This window comes from Columba livia, chromosome 13 (assembly GCF_036013475.1).
Source record: "Columba livia isolate bColLiv1 breed racing homer chromosome 13, bColLiv1.pat.W.v2, whole genome shotgun sequence".
Lineage (NCBI taxonomy): Eukaryota > Metazoa > Chordata > Aves > Columbiformes > Columbidae > Columba > Columba livia.
Genome location: NC_088614.1, coordinates 11,729,921 through 11,751,405, shown reverse-complemented (window position 1 = coordinate 11,751,405; position 21,485 = coordinate 11,729,921). Strand labels below are relative to the sequence as shown.

Below are 21,485 nucleotides of genomic sequence, written 5' to 3'. Positions count from 1 at the left end.
TGAGCCATAGTTCCTTCATCTTGCTGTTTGGATCCATCCTTACTGAGTGAAGGATACAGGGTCATTGGAGCAGCCTGGTCAGTGGGGGTGGTGTTTGGTTCTCACTTTCTTTAGCTGTCTTTAGCTCTGCAGTTTACCAGTTCAAAGAGAGACTTCAGTCGCAAACGTGGTCAAAGCAGCGTGTAGGAGGCTTGCACAGTTCTCTTGGCCTTATCACAATCTGTGTCCCCTTGTGTGGTTGCTGAAACTTACTTTACAGCAAGGACTTTGTCTTAGTGATCTTCAGCTTCTCCTGGCTGTGACAGCCACTCTGGTAGGACAAGGCTGTTATACACTGTACTTTAGTCTGCAAAGTCCATTATTAATTCTTATCCAAGTGTTTTTATTCCAAGTCCTTGCCTTGGCTGAATGTTATTACTGATAAAAAGCTGTGTGCCTGATTCCTCAGGGCTGGCTCTGCTGCACTGACGAGGGTTCCAGCTGATTGTCTTTGGCTTGGCTGTGCGTATCTTGAGACTGCTTGCTAGCTAGTTTTGATTGCAATTATTAATGCTGATCTTTTTTTCATTGCCTTTCTGCTTTGGAAGTGAACTCCAGATTAGGGAGCTGGGCAAAACCATTCCATGTCCTAAAGGTATGAGATAACACAAGAAATACTGTTTTGATACCTTAATTTTGTTATAGCTAACAGGTAATTGTTGGGGAAATGTCTAAACCAGAAGTGGTGTTGAATGTATGCTGGAATGCAGGAGAGGGCTGTCTCGCTTGATTTTCCTGAAGCTCAATACTAATCATTGGCTGTTAGTGTCAAAATGTACTTCAGGAGATGTGAGGAGTTTGGAAGTGAATGACCTTTGAAATGAGGGACTGGGTTGGAAGAGCATGTTAGAAGGGTTGTCAGGTTGATTTTGGTGGAAATATTGTTTAATATGGTTTTACTGAGTTATAGGAAAATGTAAATTATCAGAAATATATTAAAACTCAAACAGTTTTATGAAATATTTGCATTCCAAATAGAACAGTATAAAAACAGTGCCTAAAATCATGACATGGCAGTTTGGAAACTAAAGGGAAAATGTGGATGTCTTCATTTTGCCGTTACAGATCTTAAAAACTGCATGTGACTTCTTCAGTCCTTAAAGTCAATTTATACACATTATGTTGATTTTAAATACTGTTTGAATTTTGATAGATTTTAATATGCTAGCATGCCTGTCAGTTTTTGAGTTTAAGTAGTTGGTGTTGAAAGCAAATCCAAATCACTGAGCACAAAGCAAATAGGCTTTCTTCCTGCCTGAACAGATATTTAGCAGTTTCTTTTCTACTGTGTGTGTCAGGTCCTCAGTATCCCCCAGCAAGATTTGGGAGATCAAACTTTGCCTGTAATACAAGTCATATTCGAACTAGTGCATCACAGTTAGTGGCCCCTTTATTAAAACAATATTTTTCCTCCATAGGAAACTTGAACACATGTATTAAAGCCCATCTTCATGGTGCTTTACTAAATGAAGATGACTGTTGATTGTTAAAGAATTGAGTTGTCTCAGTTGAGGGGATAGCAGGGAAGAGTGACTGTCACTTGTTTGCGAATTGATTTGTGTAAATTGGGGGACAGCAGAGAGAAGTGGTTCAATATTCAAATCTTATTTGTTGCTGAAGCCGGAGATCATTATCTGTATAGCTGAGATGAATGCAGCCTGATATAAATGAAAGCTCATGTGGAGGTACCCCAAGGTCCTAAGCTGTTGGGTACCTGTGCCTCAAAACAATGACCCAGTAGCCAATTAGTAATGGAGCCTCAATTAGACTGAGGACTGAAGGATCTGTGGTAGTTAAGTGTCTTAATTTAAATCTAGAGAGTTAAGGTGGTGAAATACTTGCTTTATAATCAGTTGACTGCCCCAGGTTGATGACAGAGCACAATTCAATGCTGTTGAGTTGAAATGTCATAAAATTTGTCTTGGGGTCACAATTAAACTCAACTTCAAGATGGCTGCTGAATAACTACATGTTCCCTCAAATAACAATGCTCTCCAAGAGCTGAGTGTTTGGTGAAGTGGGGCTCTGGGGCAGGACAGCTGCTGCTGGGGACACTGGAATCGTAGAACAGTTCGGGTCGGAAGGGACCTTCAAAGCTCACCCAGTGCCACCCCTGCCATGAGCAGGGACATCTTCACCAGATCAGGTTGCTCAGAGCCCCGTCCAGCCTGGCCTGGGATGTCTCCAGGGATGGGGCATCCACCACCTCTCTGGGCAACCGGGGACAGTGTTTCACCACCCTCGGTGTAAAACATTTCTTCTTGTCCATCCTGAATCTCTCTTCCTTTAGTTTAAAACCATCACCCCTTGTCCTCTTGCATCAGGCCCTGCTAAAAAGTCTGTCCCCATTTTATCAGCCACTTGTAAGTACAGAAGGGCCACAATAAGGTCTCACTGGAGCCTTCTCCAGGCCAACTGAGCACTCAGGACTCCACACCTTCATTGATGCAGCAATGCCGGTAGAAGGTACCTAGCTATGGACCTTGAGAAAACCATGCCATGCGCTGCATAAACAGTGTATAGAGCTCTACATGGAATGGGTTGGTAGCACAGGATGTGTTTGGATCAGTGTGCCTAGGGCTGGGCTGGCTATAGGATTCCTGGCTGGTATGAATGGTGATGTTCAGCAGCAGAGACTTGTCATTGCAGCTGAAGAACACACAGCGACTGTGCATCTCTTGGAACTGGTGTTGAGTGTTTGCCCGAAGTGAGAGGGACCTGGATCCAGCATTGGGAAAGGAGACCTGGTTCAAAAATCTTCCCACTGCTCTGTGGAAATGCTGGAGAGCCTACTCCTCAGCTAGGGTGAGCTTGCACTTTGTGTTGAAAACCAGATTAAGCTGGGTGTTTAGTAACCGTCAGTGCTCTGAGTCACAAAGTAATAGATTTCATGGTGTTAATGAAATTTAGATTTGTAGAGAAGTGCAGTTATGCCTAAGATGCACAGCTAATAGCACTGGCACTGAATAAAACCTAAATTGCCTTTGTTTCCATTATGAAACAAGGTAGTATAAGCCCTTAAATTTATATGAATATAGTTCTGTACTTAAATATGGGTTTTAGACTCAGAAGCCTGTTCAAAGCTCTGGATATTTAGTGTGATCTGGTAAAAAGTGCTTAGCGTGTTTAACATACCTCAGAACAGGGTTGGGTCTGAACACATGTAGTGGCTGAGAAAACCTGCTTAGGTTTTTGTAACTGACTTTACTCATTGCATCACTTCTTGCAGTTTTGAAGTGACCTGAACTGCTTCCTGAAGGAAATGGTGACAGCAGCAGTCTCGGGAGCATGAGTGGAAGTAATGAAGCAGTAATTAGCAATTAATAAAATGTGGTGAAACTTGTAATTTTAGTAACTGCTGCACTGGCCTAGAGATGTGGTGGTGAAGTAATCCTTCAGAAATCTACAACTCTGAAGCTTAATTATCATAATTTCCTTTAGACACCATCTGCTCTTAGAAGCAACTTGTGTATTTGTTTTCCCCCAAAGGTAGATGAGGTTTTAAGGACTCCACTTCCATGGCTTTTCACAGCAGAGGTGAAACCGATGCCTGGGTTGAGATATGAGGGCTGAGTGGTCTTGGTGAGTGATGTGTCATGCAGAGCCTGGGAGGGTGAGGTTCTGTTAAAATAGCCAGCAAAGTCTCAGAAGGAAACCGGCGAGAAATGTGTACAGAACCTCCTTTGTGCTTTTCAGAGGGATTTTCTTTTTTTGAGCGCATACAACTTGAAACTGCCATCGGTGTGCTCTTCTCTTTGCTTTCTGCCTCAAGCCCTTCTGAGCTGTGTCTGGAAGATGTCAAGTTCTTACAGATCCTGTGATAATGAAAAGCAAGGATTGCTACATAACCCTCCTGACCTGAAGTTACCACTTGATTCCTAACAGGCAAACCCTGGAGTCAGAGGCAAATAAGTCTGTTCTGAGGAAGGAGGACACGTGTGGCAAAGCTGCTTGCTCCTCGGATCTCTTGTACCGCTTTGCTTTACCAGTCATGTGCTGTTTTATGCTTTGCTGAGTGCTGGAAAGTCAGCTCAGGTCAGAAGCCAAACTTACATCACTGCTGCTTGCTCTCCTTAAGATGAGCCTGAAAAACAGTCAGAATCCTGAAAACAAATAGCTGGACAACACCTGCCGTCCCCTCAGCCCCCACCTTGTTAATTGTTGACAGCAGGAGCCAGGAGCAAGTCAGGAGGGTCAGGTTAGGCTGAATTCTATTTTGTTGTCAGCTATAGGAATTCCTTATGGACTTGAACAGAGCAAACCACTTCTCAAGCAGCAAAGGTGAGAAAGAGACTTGGGAATTTTGGAAGACGTAAGTGCAATTTTAGACGTCACTCATTTTTACTCAAGGGTTGTATTAAGGATTCAATTTTGTCTTGTGTAAATCAGTTTTAATTAATAGAGCAGATGCATCAACAATGCATCTGGAAGTGAAACGGAGGAGAAAATAAGAGGCAGATGGTTCTAGTGGATGTAAATATTTGCTTTTTTGGAAATGAAGCTCTGCAGAAACTTCAGAGATTCTATTTCAAATTCAGAAGCCTATTTCTTTTGCTTGTTGAGATATATGGAGCAGAAAAAATTAACTAAACCATAATGCTTTGTTTGATTCTAGTGCATGTGATGAAAGAAGCACAAGTTTTTGGAATAGGGCCAGCGCATGAAATCTTGATTCCTACTGAAATATTAAGGCCTAGTTGCGGTTGGTGCAAGATGCATTTGTTTTGGAGGAGCTGTCTCTATCCCAAGAAGCCTTCCCAGGCCTCTGCAATACAGTCATGGGTGATAAGTGTGGACACATCAACATGTTCATTTTTGGCCCTCTGAAGAAGGACAGGGTTCCGTGATGGGCCTCACTGGCAAACCCAGTGGAAGAGACATGGGTCTGAAAGCTGCTGCTGGGGAGGCCTGGCAGGCATGGATGGGGCCTCTGATCTGCATGTGAAGCTGGGGGTTTTAAAAAAGTCATTAATTAGGGCTTTTGCATGTTTTGATGGGACCCTCTGCAGTTCTGCTGTGTTATTTTTGAGGACTCCGCTTGAATTGCAGAACAGTCTTTCAAATCTTGCTCACTTTCTATATCAGACTTTTCATGAAAGCCCTGGCTCGTGTTATGTTTGGGAAACTTCTTTTGTTCTGTTGTGGTTTTGTATGTTGTGTTTTTTGTTGTTTTTTTTTTTTTGTTAATGTCTGTAACTGTGAAGAAGAATTAGAAAACAAACTTAAAATCATAAAGTACCACAGCAAATACAGACTGTAAAAAGCAAACACAAAAACCACCACAACACTTTTAAGACAAGTCATGACTGGAGAACAATGATGTCCAACCTGGAAATGGTGATGCTGGAGAAAGAAGACAATAAGGAGGGATTGATCCAGAGCGGGTATTTTCTTAGTGAACCAGACAGGGGGGTTGGGAAGGATTTTTCCATGTGAAAAAGTGGTAGTACAAGTATTGTTGGTGCTTATTGCAGGCTCTCTGAGGATAAGGCAGACTTTTTTGCTCTGCAGTTTGGTTTGGAATATTAAATTTGGATGGTTGCACTCAGCCTTCCGTGCATATTCTATGGTTTCTGGTTTTGTTCCTCGATACTGAGATGCTCCGTAGCAGAGGGATGACCTCCAAATGGCAGTACAGCTCAAGGGGGGTGGATCTGGGTCAAGGTGAAGCTCCTCTGTCCTTAAAACTTTTGGGAGGAAACTTGCTGGTATGAGTAGTGCTGCTGCTGAGGAGATTGGGTTTTACAGATTATTATCCCATATATACTGTGTTTGCATTGAGAGCTTGTGTACAGTAATGCTTCACTCTGTCGCTTCCATTTCAGAGCTCTGCTGTCAGTTATTTAGTACACTGCACTGGTTTCTGTTGTCGTTGTCCTGTTTTTCTTCATCCTTCATCCTTAATTGACCTTGGTGAGCAGCAGGCATCTGAAGGTGATGATGAAAATGTAATGGATTGGAAGAGGCAGCAGAACCACTGGCAGTGAGAGATTTGTCAGTTGTTCAGTCTCGCAGGTGAAGCAGCTGAGGTCTTTCAGATGGTGATCTGTTTTAGGATGGGTCAGACAGGGTCACCAGGACATCATGAAGTTTAATTTTGTGTTATAAAGAGATTTTCTACTCTAAACTTCAGGCCAGTAAGCAGCTATTTCTCATGGGCTTTTTTTGTTTGTGATTTTTTTTTTTAAAGCAGTTAGTCTCCTTTACTTTTTTGATTACCAGATGTTGAATTGGCAGCTGACAACCTCACTGGCCTTGCTTCTGTCTCTGTCTTCCGTGTCATCCTTGTGTATTTAGGGTGTGTGCATTTCTGCAGTGTCTGGACACATGCCTCTATCCTATTGTTTCTCACAGGAAAAACTGAATTGCTAAGAGTCACACTTTCAGGATCACGTCCTCAGCAGGTAATGGGCTATGCCTGAGGTTGTGGTTGGACTGTATGGGGGATTATTGCAGAACCAGAGTTTAAGGTTGGGGAGTCAAAATGTTTCAACAGCAATGAAGACAGAAGGATGCAAAGCTTTCAGCTACAAACCTGTGTGCACTGCATGTGCATGTGCTCAAATACACAGCTCCATTGTCCCAAGCTGCAGGAGTTAAGGCCACAGATCTGCTGTAGTGAGCCAGCAGGAGAGCTGTTTAGAAACACACCCCTCCTTGCTAAGAAGAAATCACAGTATCACAGTATGTTTGGGATTGGAAGGGACCTCAAAAGACCATCTAGTCCAATCCCCCTGCTGGAGCAGGAACGCCTCGGTGAGGTTGCACAGGAACATGTCCAGGTGGGTTTGAATGTCTCCAGAGAAGGGGACTCCACAACCCCCCTGGGCAGCCTGTGCCAGGCTCTGTCACCCTCACTGAGAAGTTGTTTTTTCTCAAAATGGGAAGTCTCTGCTTATTTAGCCATTGCCCGCTGTGTGCTGGGGGCACTAGTTGGGAACTAGATACCTGTTGTGTTAGTGTGGTATGGACATCTAGTTTTGGACTGTCACAGCACAGCTGGCCTTGTGAAAGGTGTGGGGTCTCCTGGATCTGGGATGCTAAAGAAAATGAGCGAAGCTGCATGCTTTAGGGGAGCTAGACAAGTGGCTGTAGCAAGCTGGGGTGAAAGAGAGGGCTCCCTAAAACAAATGTGAGCCTAGTGCTGGTTGGTTGCTTGGGGATGTTTGAGCAGAAAAAGGGGAGAGATGTGTCCCCTTGAATCAGGGATTTGAGTGGATAATGATAGTTTCAAATGCTTGGAGCTGCCAAGTCCCTGGGCACGTGGAGGTCTGGAGAAACAGGAGATTGGGAACTTCTGGAGTTTGGGACTCAGAGGGATGATGAAAAATGTGCCTTCAGGACCAGGAGACTGGGCGAGAGGGGCTGTGCCTGGAGAAAGGATTTGTCTAAATGTACAGCTACCTGAACTGTATTCACCAGCTTCCAGTAGCACCTTAAATTGTGCAGGGCTTGATTTGTACCTCAGCTGATGGTAAAGCCTTAGGTTAACCTGTTGTCTGATGTTTAAATGCTGGAGTAACCTTGTTCTGCAGGGGAAATGCACAGCTTTGGAGGCAATGCTGACAATAGGAGTGCTGTAAAGCAACAAGAGGGAGCAATTTGTCAAATTACACTGTCAGAGATTGCAGGCCTTTGTGGCAAAGGGAATTGCCAGAGCAGAGGGCACAGAAATCTCTGTCCTAGGTGGCTTGTTGGGGAAGACTGTTTTGTCAAGGACTTGCCTGCTCCCCACTAAGCTTTGGGATGCAGATCTCAAATCTGGCTCTATTCAAATGGAGCTCTGCTTCTGAGCTGCACTTCAAAACCTCATGGAGGATGTACCCGCAGTGGGACTGTAATTGCCATGTATTTTGACCATAATGATATGGGGGAAAGAACAGGGGCAGCTGTAAGGAGTAAATGAGATGTTGTCTGACTCCTATATCTTATTTTACTTGGGTGTTAGATCTGCTGTGGAAGGCAGGAGGATGGAATGGGAGCCTCTGGGTCTTCTCAGCTGTGTGGTTGCCCCCCCCCCTTTTTTTTTAGTGCTGGCTCAGCAGTGGGACGCTTGGTAGAAAGCAGGAATCAAGAAGAGAGACCTGGGCCAAGCTTTTAGCTGGTGGAACTGTGCTGAACTCTGTGCCCTTGCACCAAGGGATAGTTTGCTTCCCAGTGCTGGAGGTTCTGAGCAAATGCTCCCCACAGAAGGGAAACAATTTTCTCAGTCTCTCCCCTGCCATTTCCTTTTTACTGAAGGGAAGATGACAAATCCTGATGAAGATGGGATCGCAGACACAAAAGGTGAGTTGTGTGGAGTTAGTTTCAAAATGCTGATTACCTCTATAAAATCAGAGGAGAAGCGGAAGGTCGGGGTGACTGATTTAGCTTCTGCTGTGGCTTTGACAAGCCTGTGAGCAGTTGCCCATCCTACCATATGTGACCTTGAGCAGCAGAGCCCACTCTAGCTCCTGTTAAGTGAGCATGTTGGATTGGGAGGGAGCTCCTCTTTGCCAGGTTTGTCAGCTGGAAAAGAGATGGATTCCCCTCCTCACCCTGCCTGGGAGCTCTGGAGGTTGCCCGGGCAGCCCAATGGGATATTCACTGTGTCACACAGAGGTACCTCTAGGGCAAAGTAAATTGCTAAGTGATTTTTTTGTTTGGACAAATATTAATTTCCATTCTGATTTCATGCTGTCCAAACTGTTTTGTTGAATCTTGACTGTTCTCCCCAACTGTCCATCACTCTCATGTTTTCATGACTTGTGTCACAAACAGCATTGTAAAAAGATCTTGGTTATTCTTTTTCCTTTTTTACCCTTTGAGAAGACGCATTTACTTTTTTTTTTTCAGCTGTCCTGCCTCTTTTCCCCCTGTGATTACTGCGAAGCAATGTGGCAATTAGAGCTCCTGGAGGGAGATGTGCTCTGCTGGCTCTTACAGAGTTCACAGCACCATACTTGGCTCATCTCCACAGCTTCTCTGTTCTCTTTGTGCAGTGGATTTTAGTGTTATGCCATTCCAAGTAGAGTAACATCTGTACAGGTAGAAATATGTCTCAGTCATGGGTGGATTTCCATCTCCTTTGGAAGATACATTGCCACACATTTTCTTTGTCAGACTGTTTCACAGCTGGCCTTTGTCCCCAGGCTTTGCCTGGTCTCCTGGCCGGGCTCTGGAGCTCTTCAGTTCCTGCAGGTGAAGTGGCTGTTGTGGGATTCAAGGTGGTCAGAGAGAGTAGGGGCTGATCTACCAAGGAAAGACTGTTTTGTGGTTTGGAAGGAAGGTTATGTGGTCTAACTCTGATCTTGCTGAAGCTGCTTTTGTTACCATTTCAGAAAACCAACCTAGGGCTGAATCAGATCTGGAGGTTTGCTGAAGGTACCAAGGAATGGGGGGTTTAAAAGCCGATGCCTAATCCTGTGGACAACCTTAATGCTGTTTCTTTGATAACTTGTAGGAGGTATTTTATTTTGGGTTTTGCATAAAGTGGTATAGAGCAATCCCATGCAGCTGGAAGCCAGAGGCAAGGCTATTTATTTCAGGACTTTGAAGGTATCTACTCCAGTGACAGTCACTGCTGCAGGGGTTGGTTTTATCATAGAATCACAGAATAGTTTGGGTTGGAAGGGATCTTCAAAGCTCATCTAGCCCACCCCCTAGCAATGAGCTGAACATCTTGAACCAGATCAGGTTGCTCAGATTGCTTTGGAATAACTGAACAAAAATGTTCCTTTCTATTTCTTTTCCTCGAGGTGGGAGAATTCCTCAAAGTCCGACGGAGTTAAGGAATGTCTTTTTCCTCCCTGAAAGGGGCCGAGTGCAGCTCTCACAGTCGGGGTTGGGCAGCCTGGGAGCACCGAGGTGGCCGGGCTGAGGGGACTCCAGGTGCAGGTACCGGAGGGAGCTGTGGCTGTCCCAGCGGGCTGACCTGCTCTTCTGAGGGGGCCGTGCTGTGTACCAGCTGCTAATACACTGTGTCCTGTTGACAGGGCTCATGGCCCATCAGTGTGTTCCCAGAGATGAGCCCACACAAGTCCCTCTCTAGGGGCTTTGCTGCAGAGAGCTTTGTCATATTTTGACAGCATTTGACATTTCCCAGATTATGCTTGAATCTGCCAATTGATGATACTTAACACTGTTCTCTGTAAGAGCCTTCTATCAGTGACGCCAGTAAACTTTAGTTTTCCCTGCAAATAATTGTTACCAAAAGCTTCTATATTTATTTCACTTGTTAAATGCCACCAATTAATCTCTGGTTTTGTTGCTTTGGGCTTTTACATGTTGCCTTTAATTACAATGTGTGCTTCTCTGGCCGGGGGTTGATGGACAGCTCTCTGACTAAATGCAGGAGAAAAATAGAGGATTTATAGTATTACTACTTGTACTTGAAAGAATAATCCTTTAGTCCAGGTGTCTTTGTATGTGTCTTTTGAGAGGGGGATGGTCAGGCCTCAAAAGCCAGCAGCTTATGCCAGCTTATTAATTGTTCTGTTTCTGTCCTGCTTCTGACCCCTAATTTGCAGAGGCTGTGTGATGCACAGTGGTTTGGGGCAGCGTTCCATGTTCCTCCAGGACAGCATCTGCTGATCCAGCTTGGTATTTTAAACAGGCATCGCATGCAGTCTGGAGCTGAATGAATCCTCCTTCTAGCAAGAGCTGGTAGCGAGGATGGGTGAGCAGTTCATTCACAGTCACTTCAACACAGGAGAGAATCAGATTTGTATATTTAAAATTGCTTTCTTAACTAGTGTTTAGCATCTTGGGGTCTCAAGAGTTAAAATACCTCTGTCAACTTGGATCAGTACATGCAGATTTAAAAGCATTCTAGATCAAGTAGACAAACAAGTTGAAATAATTTAGCTGATACCCTGGCTGCAAATAGTTCAACCAACCCTGTGCTGAAGACATCTGGGGCTTGTCTGGTGTTCATAGTGGAGGTTTCAGACCTTCCCAAAGATGTGGTTGGTTTGCAAGTTGCTGCTTTGTTGACCAGAAAGTAGGAGGCACTTTGGCAGTTGCCCCTTTTTGAGGGAAACTTGAGACCTCTGCTTTTCTCTCCTGGACTTCAGACAGTGGCTTTCACAATGGTCCCATCTTTCAGCTCGGGTCTGCTTTTTGTCGTTGGGATACAGCTTTGTTTTGCCAAGGCTGAGTGAATTGAGACATCCTCTGCTTCAGATCTGTAGGCATCATGTTCCTCTAGCAAGTATTATTCTAGAAAGGTACGGGACAACCTTAAAACTGCAGAAAGCTAAACCTCCCACTAGTTACTTGATGGGAATGCAATGTGTAGAGCTTTTTGTCTAGATTGCATCTGTGCTGCTATTAGCTTCAGGAACCCAGTGCTTCCAGCACTGCATCTTCCTCCCTGTTGTTCCCCATGTCCTGGGCAGATCTTTGTTTCAGGTTTTGGCCCTACTGTTCAATGAGCTGCTCCCTCCCAGGCTTGGTTATTGGGTGTTAGGATAGATGGCTGGTTTTGCACTGTTATTGCAGTGGTTGTGTAAGTCACACATGGAGAAGCCCCAAGCACAGATGCATGGAGGTGACAAGCCCTATTATTTTGTCGTTACTTCAGAAATAAATGAACACTTTCAGTCTTTTAAATTTGGATGAAAATAAGTGATGGGGAGCAGTTGCATACTTTTAATTTTAAGAGACCAGTGAAAGCATGATCCTTTCCTCAGTGCTCTCTACTGAAATGCTCTGCAGATGTATGAATAGGCAAGCAGCAGCTCTGGTTTTGCTTTGATTTCTGCACTGGATGCCCATTGTATTTAATCTGCTGGACTCTTATAACCAATCTCCCTGCAAGCAAGAAACTTGTGAGTGACTGTGCTGAGATTGCTGGATTCCCAATCAGAGGAAAGGCTGACGGAGGCAAATTGGAGTTGGGTTCCTGACTGCATCCTGATAGAAAAGATTATTCATACAGTGGAAATAAAGAGCTGCTGTTTTATTGAGTGTTTGGCATGTATTGGCCGACCAAATCTTGGCGCTCAGTATGTGTTATGACTTTCCTTTTCTGAGCCCGTGAACTGCGTTTGCCTTCAGCTGGCCTGACTCAGGAAGGTTACTTGCTTTCTGAGTTTTCCTCCCTGGGGTGGAAAAAGAACCCTTTTCCTTTCATTTTCATCAGTCCATTTACCACATGCTCTAGAGGGTTATTTGGGTTGCTGGCCTCTCTGTACTATTTTCTGGCTGAAACGCTTTGGTTTTTATAAGCAACTGTTTGTCTGGGTGTCCATCTCTGACTTGCGGAGTTTGTATTCAGCTGATACACCAGGAAGCAGAAGAGGTGCCAGTATGTCACAGTTAACCCCCTCCTACCACTGCAGGGAGCTCTGGGTGGCTTTGGGAGACCAGAACTTACCATTTACTATAATGTAGGCAACCATCATTGAGAGTGTGATGTGCCCTTTCTGTGCTACTGCTCCAATGATCACCTTTAGTTTTTGCAGGAAAGAGAAGCAGCACAAACAGATGTAGCACAACATAAAAAAAAAAAAACAAAAACAAACAAACCAGATTCTTCCTCCCAGCTTTGTTACAAAAGCCAGTTCAGCAAGAATCACTGACATGCTGACCCTTCCTCTTCTCCCTGGGATGGTCTGGAAGCCTGTATCTTCATGTACTTCTTACAAGAAAGCTCCCAGGGCAGACAGTGGCATTTTAGAGCACCTTATTTGCTTGGAACAGATAGAAGTCTGCACCAATTTGTTGCAGTCACCCCTATTTAAAGGTGAATGGTGCCTGTTCACCTTGTAGTAGCAACAGGGTTGAATTAAGTACACTTTGAAAGGTATTGTTGCTGTCAGGTTTAGGGTATGGTATGCATGCTCCCCCCCTGTGTGTAGCATTGGCCACTGGGATGGCTCTTCTGTCACCATCATCTGCCTCCCCACCCCAAGGAGCACAGAGCTTGCAGTCTGGGTGGCTGTGAAGTTTTGCTTAGCCCATGTGCTGGATGCAACCAGCTTTTTCAGAGTAAGGTGCAAAGGCTTGTCATGGGAGTATGTTGGATAACTATGGTTCCTGCTGCCAGTTAAGGATCTAGCAGTTCCTTAAAACTGTGGCTCTTACTGTTCTTTTACCCAACTATATGTTGTTCTCAGTTTTGAGAGCCTTGGTGGTTCTCCCATCTTAACACTCACCTTCTGTGACAGGTGTGTGACCAGGGGCTTCTCTGCTCACCATCCCTGGCAGCACCCCAGGTACAGAGAAGTATGCTCGTGTTTATGCCCTGGCCTTGAAGACTGGCTGCCTTGGTGCTATTGGGTTGCAAGAGACCAGGAAGAAGAGGTAAGTATCTTGTTACACTTGCAGGACCAAAGAGAAAGGCTGCTTAAAAAGAGGCTGCTTTTGTTTCCATGGGATTGTTGGCCCGTTAAACGTTTTCTGGCACTCAGGTGCACAAGGCAGATAACCTCAGTGCCTTTCTGTTCTGCACTGGCTTTCCTCCTTGGTATGAAGCAGCTGGCATTTTGGTCTCAGACAATAGTTCAACAGATGGCTGCTTAAAAAACAAAAAATACGAAATGGGAGACTTATTCTTTTCAAGGAGCCAAGGACTTGGAGGGCATGTGCTCAGGTTAACTGCCACAACAAGGGCTGCAGGATCGCAATGCACAATCTCTTGGACCCTGTGCTGTACTTGGGGACAAATATATGTCTGTAACTGTAAAAGTAGGTAAGGGCTTATGTGATCTAGAGAGGTGGGGAATCTCCCTCCTGGGAGATATTTAACACTGCTGAACACATCTCTGCACAATCTGTTTTAACTTTGAAATTTTCCGTTTTGTGTGGAGGGGTTGGACCAGTGGCATCCGAAGTCTCTTCCACCTAAATTTTTCCGTGGCTCTGTGCCTGATCCCCCTGATGACCTGTGCAGTCTGCTTTATAAGGAGTGAAAGGAAGAGGAAAAAAAGCATTATAAAACACGTAGAAATATAGAGATATTCCTGTCTGCTGTAAGCTCTGCAGGGGAGCAGATGTTAGCTGCCTTTTCTCTCCTAGATGAATTTATTTTACTGGAAAGACAACTGCTGTTACTGTGAAGTTGCCAGATGGACCTGAACATAGATTTGGAGCAAGCAGGAATGTCGAGGGGGGAATTTAGGAAGGCAGGGAGCCCATGCTGGCAGCAGACCCTGCCCTGCCGGGGACTGAGCAGGGCTCTGGGAGGCATGTGCTGGGGAGTTCCTTGGATTGCTTCAGTCTTCAAGAGCAGCTGTTTCAGATTTATCTGGATAGTGCCCATAGTGAGAGAGGGGTTTGTGGTGGTTTTTCTGTTTGTTTGTGTTTGATTTTGTGGACATAAGTCCCCAGGAGAGGTTGATATCTGATGTTTGTTTTCATTTCATGCCAGGTGTTTCTAGGCCTTGAAATTTTGTTGTGGGCTCAAATGGACAGTTAAGTCAAGGAGGCCAAGTGTAGGATTAGTTCCTAGGGAGACAAGATATGTGCAAAGTTGTGCCCTGTCTTAGCTTTTATGTGAGACAAACCAGTTTTGTGGGCCAAGAATAGCAGGACTAATGATGGGCATTTCTAGAGGTTTATGTGCCTTCAGAGCTCTCTGTAAATGTCAGCCAGTTTGTCTGCTGCCCTGCAAATGCTGCTTGCTGGGAAGGAGAAACCCTGCCCTCCCAAATAAATGCTCCTCCTTGACTGCTTTTCAGCTCACTTTGCTAGTGAGACTGGAAAAAGAGCGGCCCTTATGTGCAGGGACTGGGGAATGCACAGAGATGCAGCCCAGCGAGCCTGAAAGCGCAGAGGGGCAGGTCTGACCTCCCCAGGGTTCCCTTTAGAGTTCAGGGCAGGGAGGGACAAGTGTGTCCGGTGAGGTGGAAGAGCTTTCTGAGCTGTGGAGAGGGGCAAAGCTGAGCCCAGGGACTGAAGGTGCCATTATAGACTCAGATGTCCTGTCTGAGGGGAGGTTTGCTGTCTCATCTGCTGCCTCTGCCTGGGGAGAGAGGGCTTGCAAGCCAGAGGAGGAGGGAGCTGAGCTGTTAGCAGCTGGAGACTTCCAGAGTCAGCCTGCAAAGCTGTCACTGCTTTTGCTCAGGGAGAAGTGTTATTCACAAGCTGGCTTCCTCACCAGTCTCATTGCTGGGCTAATTGCCCAGATCTGCTCCACAAGGTGATACATCAGTTCCCCTTTGCAGTCCAGCTATTCCTTGTGAAGGTTTGATGTAGCTAGCTTGGTTAATCCCAGATGTATCTTTAATGAGGTATCATTTGTAAAAGGAGTTCTAGCTGCTAGTGAGACCAGCCAGGAAAGAAAAACCATTTTCCAATCAGCTTTGGAAAGCTCTGTTTTCTAGTCATAGGAAAATTAAACTGAAGCCACCTTTCTGCACTCAGCCCAGCAAGTTCTGGTGATCCTGACTGGGAGAAAGTAGCATCCAGTTCCTAATTAAAAAGGTGGGAGCAGCAGCCAGAGAGAGTTAAAAGAAGGTGTCTGCCTTTAGGCTGTGCTAAAGAGAAACTGCAGATATTTGTTTCTCAACTGAAGTTCAGGCGATGGATGCCTCTAGAAGGTTGTGGTGCTTGGGCATAAGTTTACTCGCCCTTTTCTGTTTTTCTTCAGAAACAGAGGTTTCTGAGGGCTGAACACATCAGCTGGATGCTTAGTGCCCTCCCACTTCCCTCTTCAAGGCTTTTAGGTGGGTGACCAGGGCAGGCAGCTGTACCTGACTGCAGGTGTGCCGGCCATCTCACCCCCACAGCAAGTGTGGAGTATGACACCTCCTGTCTTCTATAGGACAAGGCTCTGCTCATAGCCAGTTGCTGGAGAACAGCTGATGCATTATAAACATACACCTTAATTTTCTTGTGCAATATCATGTGCATCACATTCTATCCATAAAACTGAAATGTTTTTCCCCTGCCTTTCAGGACTGCTGCAGATGTATATTTTAAATATATGTTGATCCAGCCAGCATGCTGTAAGGATATGGATAAGGTTTGTCAATAGTACTTTTTGTTCCCATCAGGTTATTCTGGTAAAAGATATTTTCTGCTAAGAAAGTTTTATATATTATTCCATATGTTGCTAAAAGCACTGGGCTGCTCAGATGTTACAGAGGGAGGAGCTAGATAAGCCTCTCCATAGTACTCAAAGGCTGTGAATGAAAGTTGTTTGCTTCCCCTTGTGACTTTGCCTTTTCCTGAATATGTACTGCTGGACATGCCTTGCAGGTGGGAAAGTTGAGTCCCTGTTAAATCAATTACCTTGCCTGGTCCCTGGCAGAACTGAAATTAGAGGAGTGCAAATTCGTGACCTTCAGTGTCGTTTTTCATCCATGTTATGTGCTGCCCCTGGCATGGGAGGTACCTTTTCGATCTGTAGGAAAGAGGAAAAGGTTTTGGGTTGGTTAAGGAAATGGGGAACATCTCCTTCTTGGCCTCATTGCCCTGGGAGTCCCTGTGCTGCTTTCTAAGGGAAAGTTGTTGGGCTCTCTGTGGTGGAGCCCCAGGGGGATGCTCTGGGGACAGGAATGGAACAGATACCTTGAAAGGAAGGGTGGTGGATACATATGTGGATGCTCTTGTTTGTAGGATGTTACTTGGGTCTGCTGAGGCTTGCTAGAATACTTGAGTACCCAAGCTGCAGGCTTGAGATGTGTGAGATTGCTGCAGGCTCTGTTGCAGATCCAAGCTCATGTACTGGGACTTTGCTCCTGTGTTTGCTGGTGCTTGGAGGCAGAGGTGTGCTGGAAAGGATTTGGACATTGTGGCTGTTTCAGCTGACACCCCACTTCTTATTGGTTGCAGAGACAAGAGGGTTCCTGGATGTGCATGGTCCTCATGTATCATCTTTCCTGATTGCAGACAAATTTCTTCCTGAGAAAAGGAGCTCTTTACAAGTTTTCATCTGCTCTTGCTGTTTATTAACCATCTGAAATCCTTCTCTTCTCCTGCTGGCTGCCTTGTCCTTCCGAGAGCAGCTGGTTGTGCTCCTGCTGCAGTGGGGAGTGGGATGGAGTCAGATGGGGCCAGTGGTTGGCAGCTGACAGTGTCTTTTTGTGTTTCCATCTGTTCCCTCTTTCCCTTTTAATGAGATCAGGTGCCGGAGTGCACTAGGAAGACTTTTCAATGTGAGAGGAAGTCACAAATGGGGCTCTCAGGTCCTTGCTTTTGTCTTTGGCAGAGAGAGGCTGCTTGAATCAAACCTGCACCCTCTTGAGATGCTCCCATAACAGCCCCAGTAATGGGAACCAGGACTCTCTGGGGAGGCTGACAGCTCCGTGTCGCTGGGTCTGTCCTGCAGCTCAGAGATACTTGTGCTGATGGTTGCAGAGACAAACCTGCCTGTTCCTGGGCCCACTGGGGGGCCCTGTCTTTTGGTTTTTTTCCCACTTTTTAATGTTGTTACTATCTTGTAAAACCTCAGATATTTTAAATACTATCATTGGCTTGACAACTTCATTTTTTCAGACCTTTGGTCCTCCCTACACAGACCTATCAGCTGTTCTGATCAACCACACTAATTTCATTAGTGGTTCCACTCCTGCTTTGTGTTTTGAAGGGTTTTCCCATCTGCTTTTGAGACCATATGTTTATTACAAAGCTGATCTTTCATGAGCGTGACTGTTTCTCTCAAGGAGAATCTGCAGGAGATGTTTGGGGCTGTTTTTTTGGTGTTGGTTTTTTGTTTTGTTTTATTTTTGGTTTTGCTGTCTCTTTGATTTCATGGTGGTTCTTGGGATGTGTGAAGGATGAGAAATTCAAAGGAAGAACCTGAGGAGTTTATTTAATAGTTTGGCTTGGACAATCTCTATGTGGAAAATGAAAATTTGTTCCCATTGCCAAAATGTGATGTGCTTTGTCAGCATGGAGACATTGATCACATAAAAGATGTGAAGTCTGACATTGCCTCATGGTGGAAGGCAGAGATTCTTTGTAGGGGATGTACTAGGTGCCCTGTTAAAGAACGGGAAGCCCTGCCTCAGATTCCGGTCCAAGATGGCCTCTCTGTGGCTGTTCTTTAACAAAATCTCCTAGTCTTTTTGGCAGAAGACTTTCAGATACAAATGCAGTAAGATATTTGACTAAGCAAAAGGCAATCCAGTAGTCCATCCTTAAGCCAGCAGTTGCTCCAGGATTTTGCTTGAGTTCAAGCTTAGCAGTTGTGGCTGTTGCATGGTTGTATTGGGCCTGTGAAGTCAACTGCCCAGAGCAGGTAAAGCCACATCCAGCTTTGATTTTTCTTCTTTTTCTTGGAGCCCGCCTCAGTCTGTAAGTGCCTGCAGAGCAGAGCTGCTGCCTGTGGACCCCAGCAGCTCCTCGTGCAGCCCTGTGTGCTGCAGGAGCTGCACCAGCTGGCCTGGCAGCATGAGGAGACCAGCTTGTCCCTTCAGTGCTTCACAAGTGATAAATAAAACACACTACTCCTTTCACCGCACTGCTTATGAACACCCTGTGGTGCTTTGTAGCTGCTGTGATTGTGCCAGGTGCTCCTGTGGGCTCAGGTTGAAATGTGTGTTGTGTGCTGGGTTTGTCCCTTCCCTGTTGTTTTTTCCTAATCTTCTTCTCCTGTGCTTCAAATCACAGAACCAGATGCTGGGGTTTGAACTTGCCCTGCAAGAGATGTACCAGAGCTGCTGGGGCTGTGGGTGAGCAACTTGCTGTGAAGCCAGAGCCAAGGAGACCAGTCCTGCTGCAAATGAAGCTGCCAAGTGATGCCAGAAGCTGAGGATGATTTTTCTTGGTCTGGAGAAGTTGTAGAGAAAGACTGCTGTGGTGTTTAGTGTGACCCTGGGAGGATCTTCCTGTGGGTGCTCAGGTATTTTGCCATGGTTTTAAATGTGTGATGCTAAGTAGCAGAGAGCTGCCATGTGCTTAAGCACTGAAGGAGGTCCTGCACCTTGGCTGGAGGAGAGGGCCTGGTGCTCCCCGGCCCATGATGCCCCATGGCGCTGGGTGGGATGGAAGGTGCCCTGACAGGACATAGACAGCTGGAGGAGAGGCTGACCCCTGATCTGCCTCCGTGACCATGAAAGACCACTAAGCCCTCATCCTCCAGTGTAGTGGTACTGCAGCATGTTTCTGTCCTCAAAATCATGGTGACCGAGGTGGTTTTTAGCTGCCAGAGGAAACTTGAGGCCAAGACTAATGATTAGGGTAGGGTCCACCCCAGGAACTACTGTTGAACCATGCAGCAACTGTGTAGGATGATCAGTGCCCTTGACATCTGTCCACTATCTTCTTTAGGCTGAGATGCTGTGTCAGTACCTTGCTGAGTCAGGCCTGAACCTCCATCCAAAGCCTACCCATCTTCCTGTGGCATTGTCTCCTGGCAGTCACAGCCTCAGTTACTGCCTTGCTAACCTCCATGTCAGAGATTCTCCTTGAACTGTGATTAACTTCTTGAGGCTTGTAAATTTTCCTCTGCACTTACACAAAGACAGCTGGCTGGATTAAATGGTTTCATAGTATTAAGGCAAGAAACTTTGGAGGCATTACAGTTGTTGAGGCCAAGGACTTTGTTTTAAAAAGCAGTGGGGGGAAAAAACAATTTACTCTTTTCAAATTTCATGGCTGCACAGCTAATGTCAGGGTCTCCAAGATGTAGGCATTTGAAATATTGTCTTGATTTAGAAAAGGAATAGAAAATCAGTTCAGGGATTGGAAGTGAGATGGAAACTAAACAAAGGGTGAGAAAACAAAATTGATTCCCAACATGGGAATAAAAAGGGAGAAAGCAAACCCAGGGCTGTGTGTTGAGATCTGTGCTAACAAAACAAACAAACAAAAAAATCAATGTTCTCCCTTGAAATGGGGATTGAAGGTGGGGGAAACACCACTGAAAGGAGCCAGCTTGATTTTCCTTCTTTTTCAGAAAGAAAACACACGAAGCCTGCTTAGATTGAAGAGGATGATGGGCTGCATATTTGAGACTTCATGATTGGGACTTCCTGAAGTTGCAGTTTGGTGAGTGATCTCACTGCAGTTATTTGGTAGGAAATGTTTTGATAGCATCTGAAATTGTGAGTGTTGCAGTCAGTCCTCTTTAACTGGGCGCTGGGGGTGGTGAGTGCTCCCATCTGACCGTGCAAGCTGTGCCAGTGCTTTTCTCCTCTCCCTGGATCCTCTCTGCAGCCCTTTTCTGTCTTTGCTGTGGCTCTGTGTCCTCTGCACGGCACCAAATGTGTCCAGTTATTCTGTGGGTTTGATCTGGTGACAGGAAAGTGATATTTCTGATGTGTCTGTTTCAAACCCTCCCCAAGGGGTTCTGGTTTTGGTCTTCAGAAGCCAGACAGTGCCCTCAGGTCTCCTTAGAGCCTGCAGCAGGGCTGTTGGGGGATGCTGGATGCTCTGTCTTTCCAGCTCTGCAACGAGGGATGAGTTAATAAAGCAAGATACCTGCCTATTGCCCTTGACTATATGCTCATTTGTTTCTGCAGGAGGATAAGAGCTGTGTAAACAGCATTTCCCAGGGGACAGAGGGAAGGATTTTCAGCCCTGTCAGGCAGCTCCCTGCATGGACTGACAGTTATCTGTGTGTCTGAAGAGAGCAGGGCCAACAGCCTTGTTTGGCCAGACCCTGCTAGGATGGAGAAGGGTGGCTTGTCTTAAGTGCTTGGGTGGCCGGCTTGCTTCTGTGCTGGGCTGTGTCCAAGTGTCATCCTCTCTCTGCTGGCTTGGGGCTATCGCAATGTCTCCCTGGTAAAATGGGGGTGAAAAAGCTGAGCATTGCTGACCTGAGGCTGCTGGAAGGAAAGCAGTGGCTGGGGAGAGCTGCAGGTCACACAATGCCCTGGTTACCTGATGTCAAAGCCCTGGTTTTCCCTCTGTCAGTTAATGACTGGCTCAGGAAACATAAGGAAAAAATGAATAGCGTGTAACTCTGAGGTCAAAGTACAGTGGGAGGAGGATGAGCCCGGGTTGTGCTTGTGCTGAGGCATCGGAGTGATGTGCAGCATACCAGGGGTGACTTGTTATTGCATGTATTTGTGTTTTGTTGCTCAGTCCTTGGAAGAGACTGTGTGCTGAGAATTGGACATTCCACTATGTACCTTCGTGTACCACAGGGTGAGCCTTGCCTGAGGGTTTGCTGTTACCCAGGAGCACAGTGCATGTGCTCCCAGGTGAAGCATGTTAATGACTTTGGGTCAGGTGTAGTGTCATAGGCGGGAGGCTCTTTGTTTGAGAGGAAGCATAGGGAAGATGAGTAGACAACATGTTCTTTTTAGATAGTTATTTCACACTTTGCAATCCCCTGGCATTTGCCCAAGGCTCAGAGTTTGTGGTGTCCTGGATGGATTCTTAATGAAATACCAGTGATGCTCACTGTGAAGCGGGAATTCATCTCCAGGTATCTGATTTGGAAGTTTTCTTGTTTGTCATATTATGCAACTTAGTTTTCCACTGTGGTGGAAACAACCAGTTCTATTTTCCAAGTTGCAGAAGCATCTCTGGCCTTGAAATGAGCATGAGGGATTTAAGTATAACTCAAC

At 45.7% G+C, this 21,485-nt stretch overlaps 1 protein-coding gene across 12 annotated transcripts in view; it reads left to right on the top strand.

The window, feature by feature from the left end:
• Positions 1-41: 41 nt before the first annotated feature.
• HYDIN (HYDIN axonemal central pair apparatus protein) overlaps positions 42-21,485 on the top strand; it is a 167,087-nt gene continuing 145,643 nt past the window's right edge. For 10 of the 12 annotated variants that reach the window (XR_010465959.1, XR_010465960.1, XR_010465961.1 and 7 more), the window contains exons 1-3: positions 42-13,326; positions 18,580-18,811; positions 19,868-19,959. The gene's annotated coding sequence lies outside the window, so the exon portion shown is untranslated. Of the gene's footprint in view, positions 13,327-15,921; positions 15,989-18,579; positions 18,812-19,867; positions 19,960-21,485 lie in introns of all 12 variants that reach the window. The other 2 variants (XM_065028958.1, XM_021290858.2) reach the window with 2 other exon arrangements.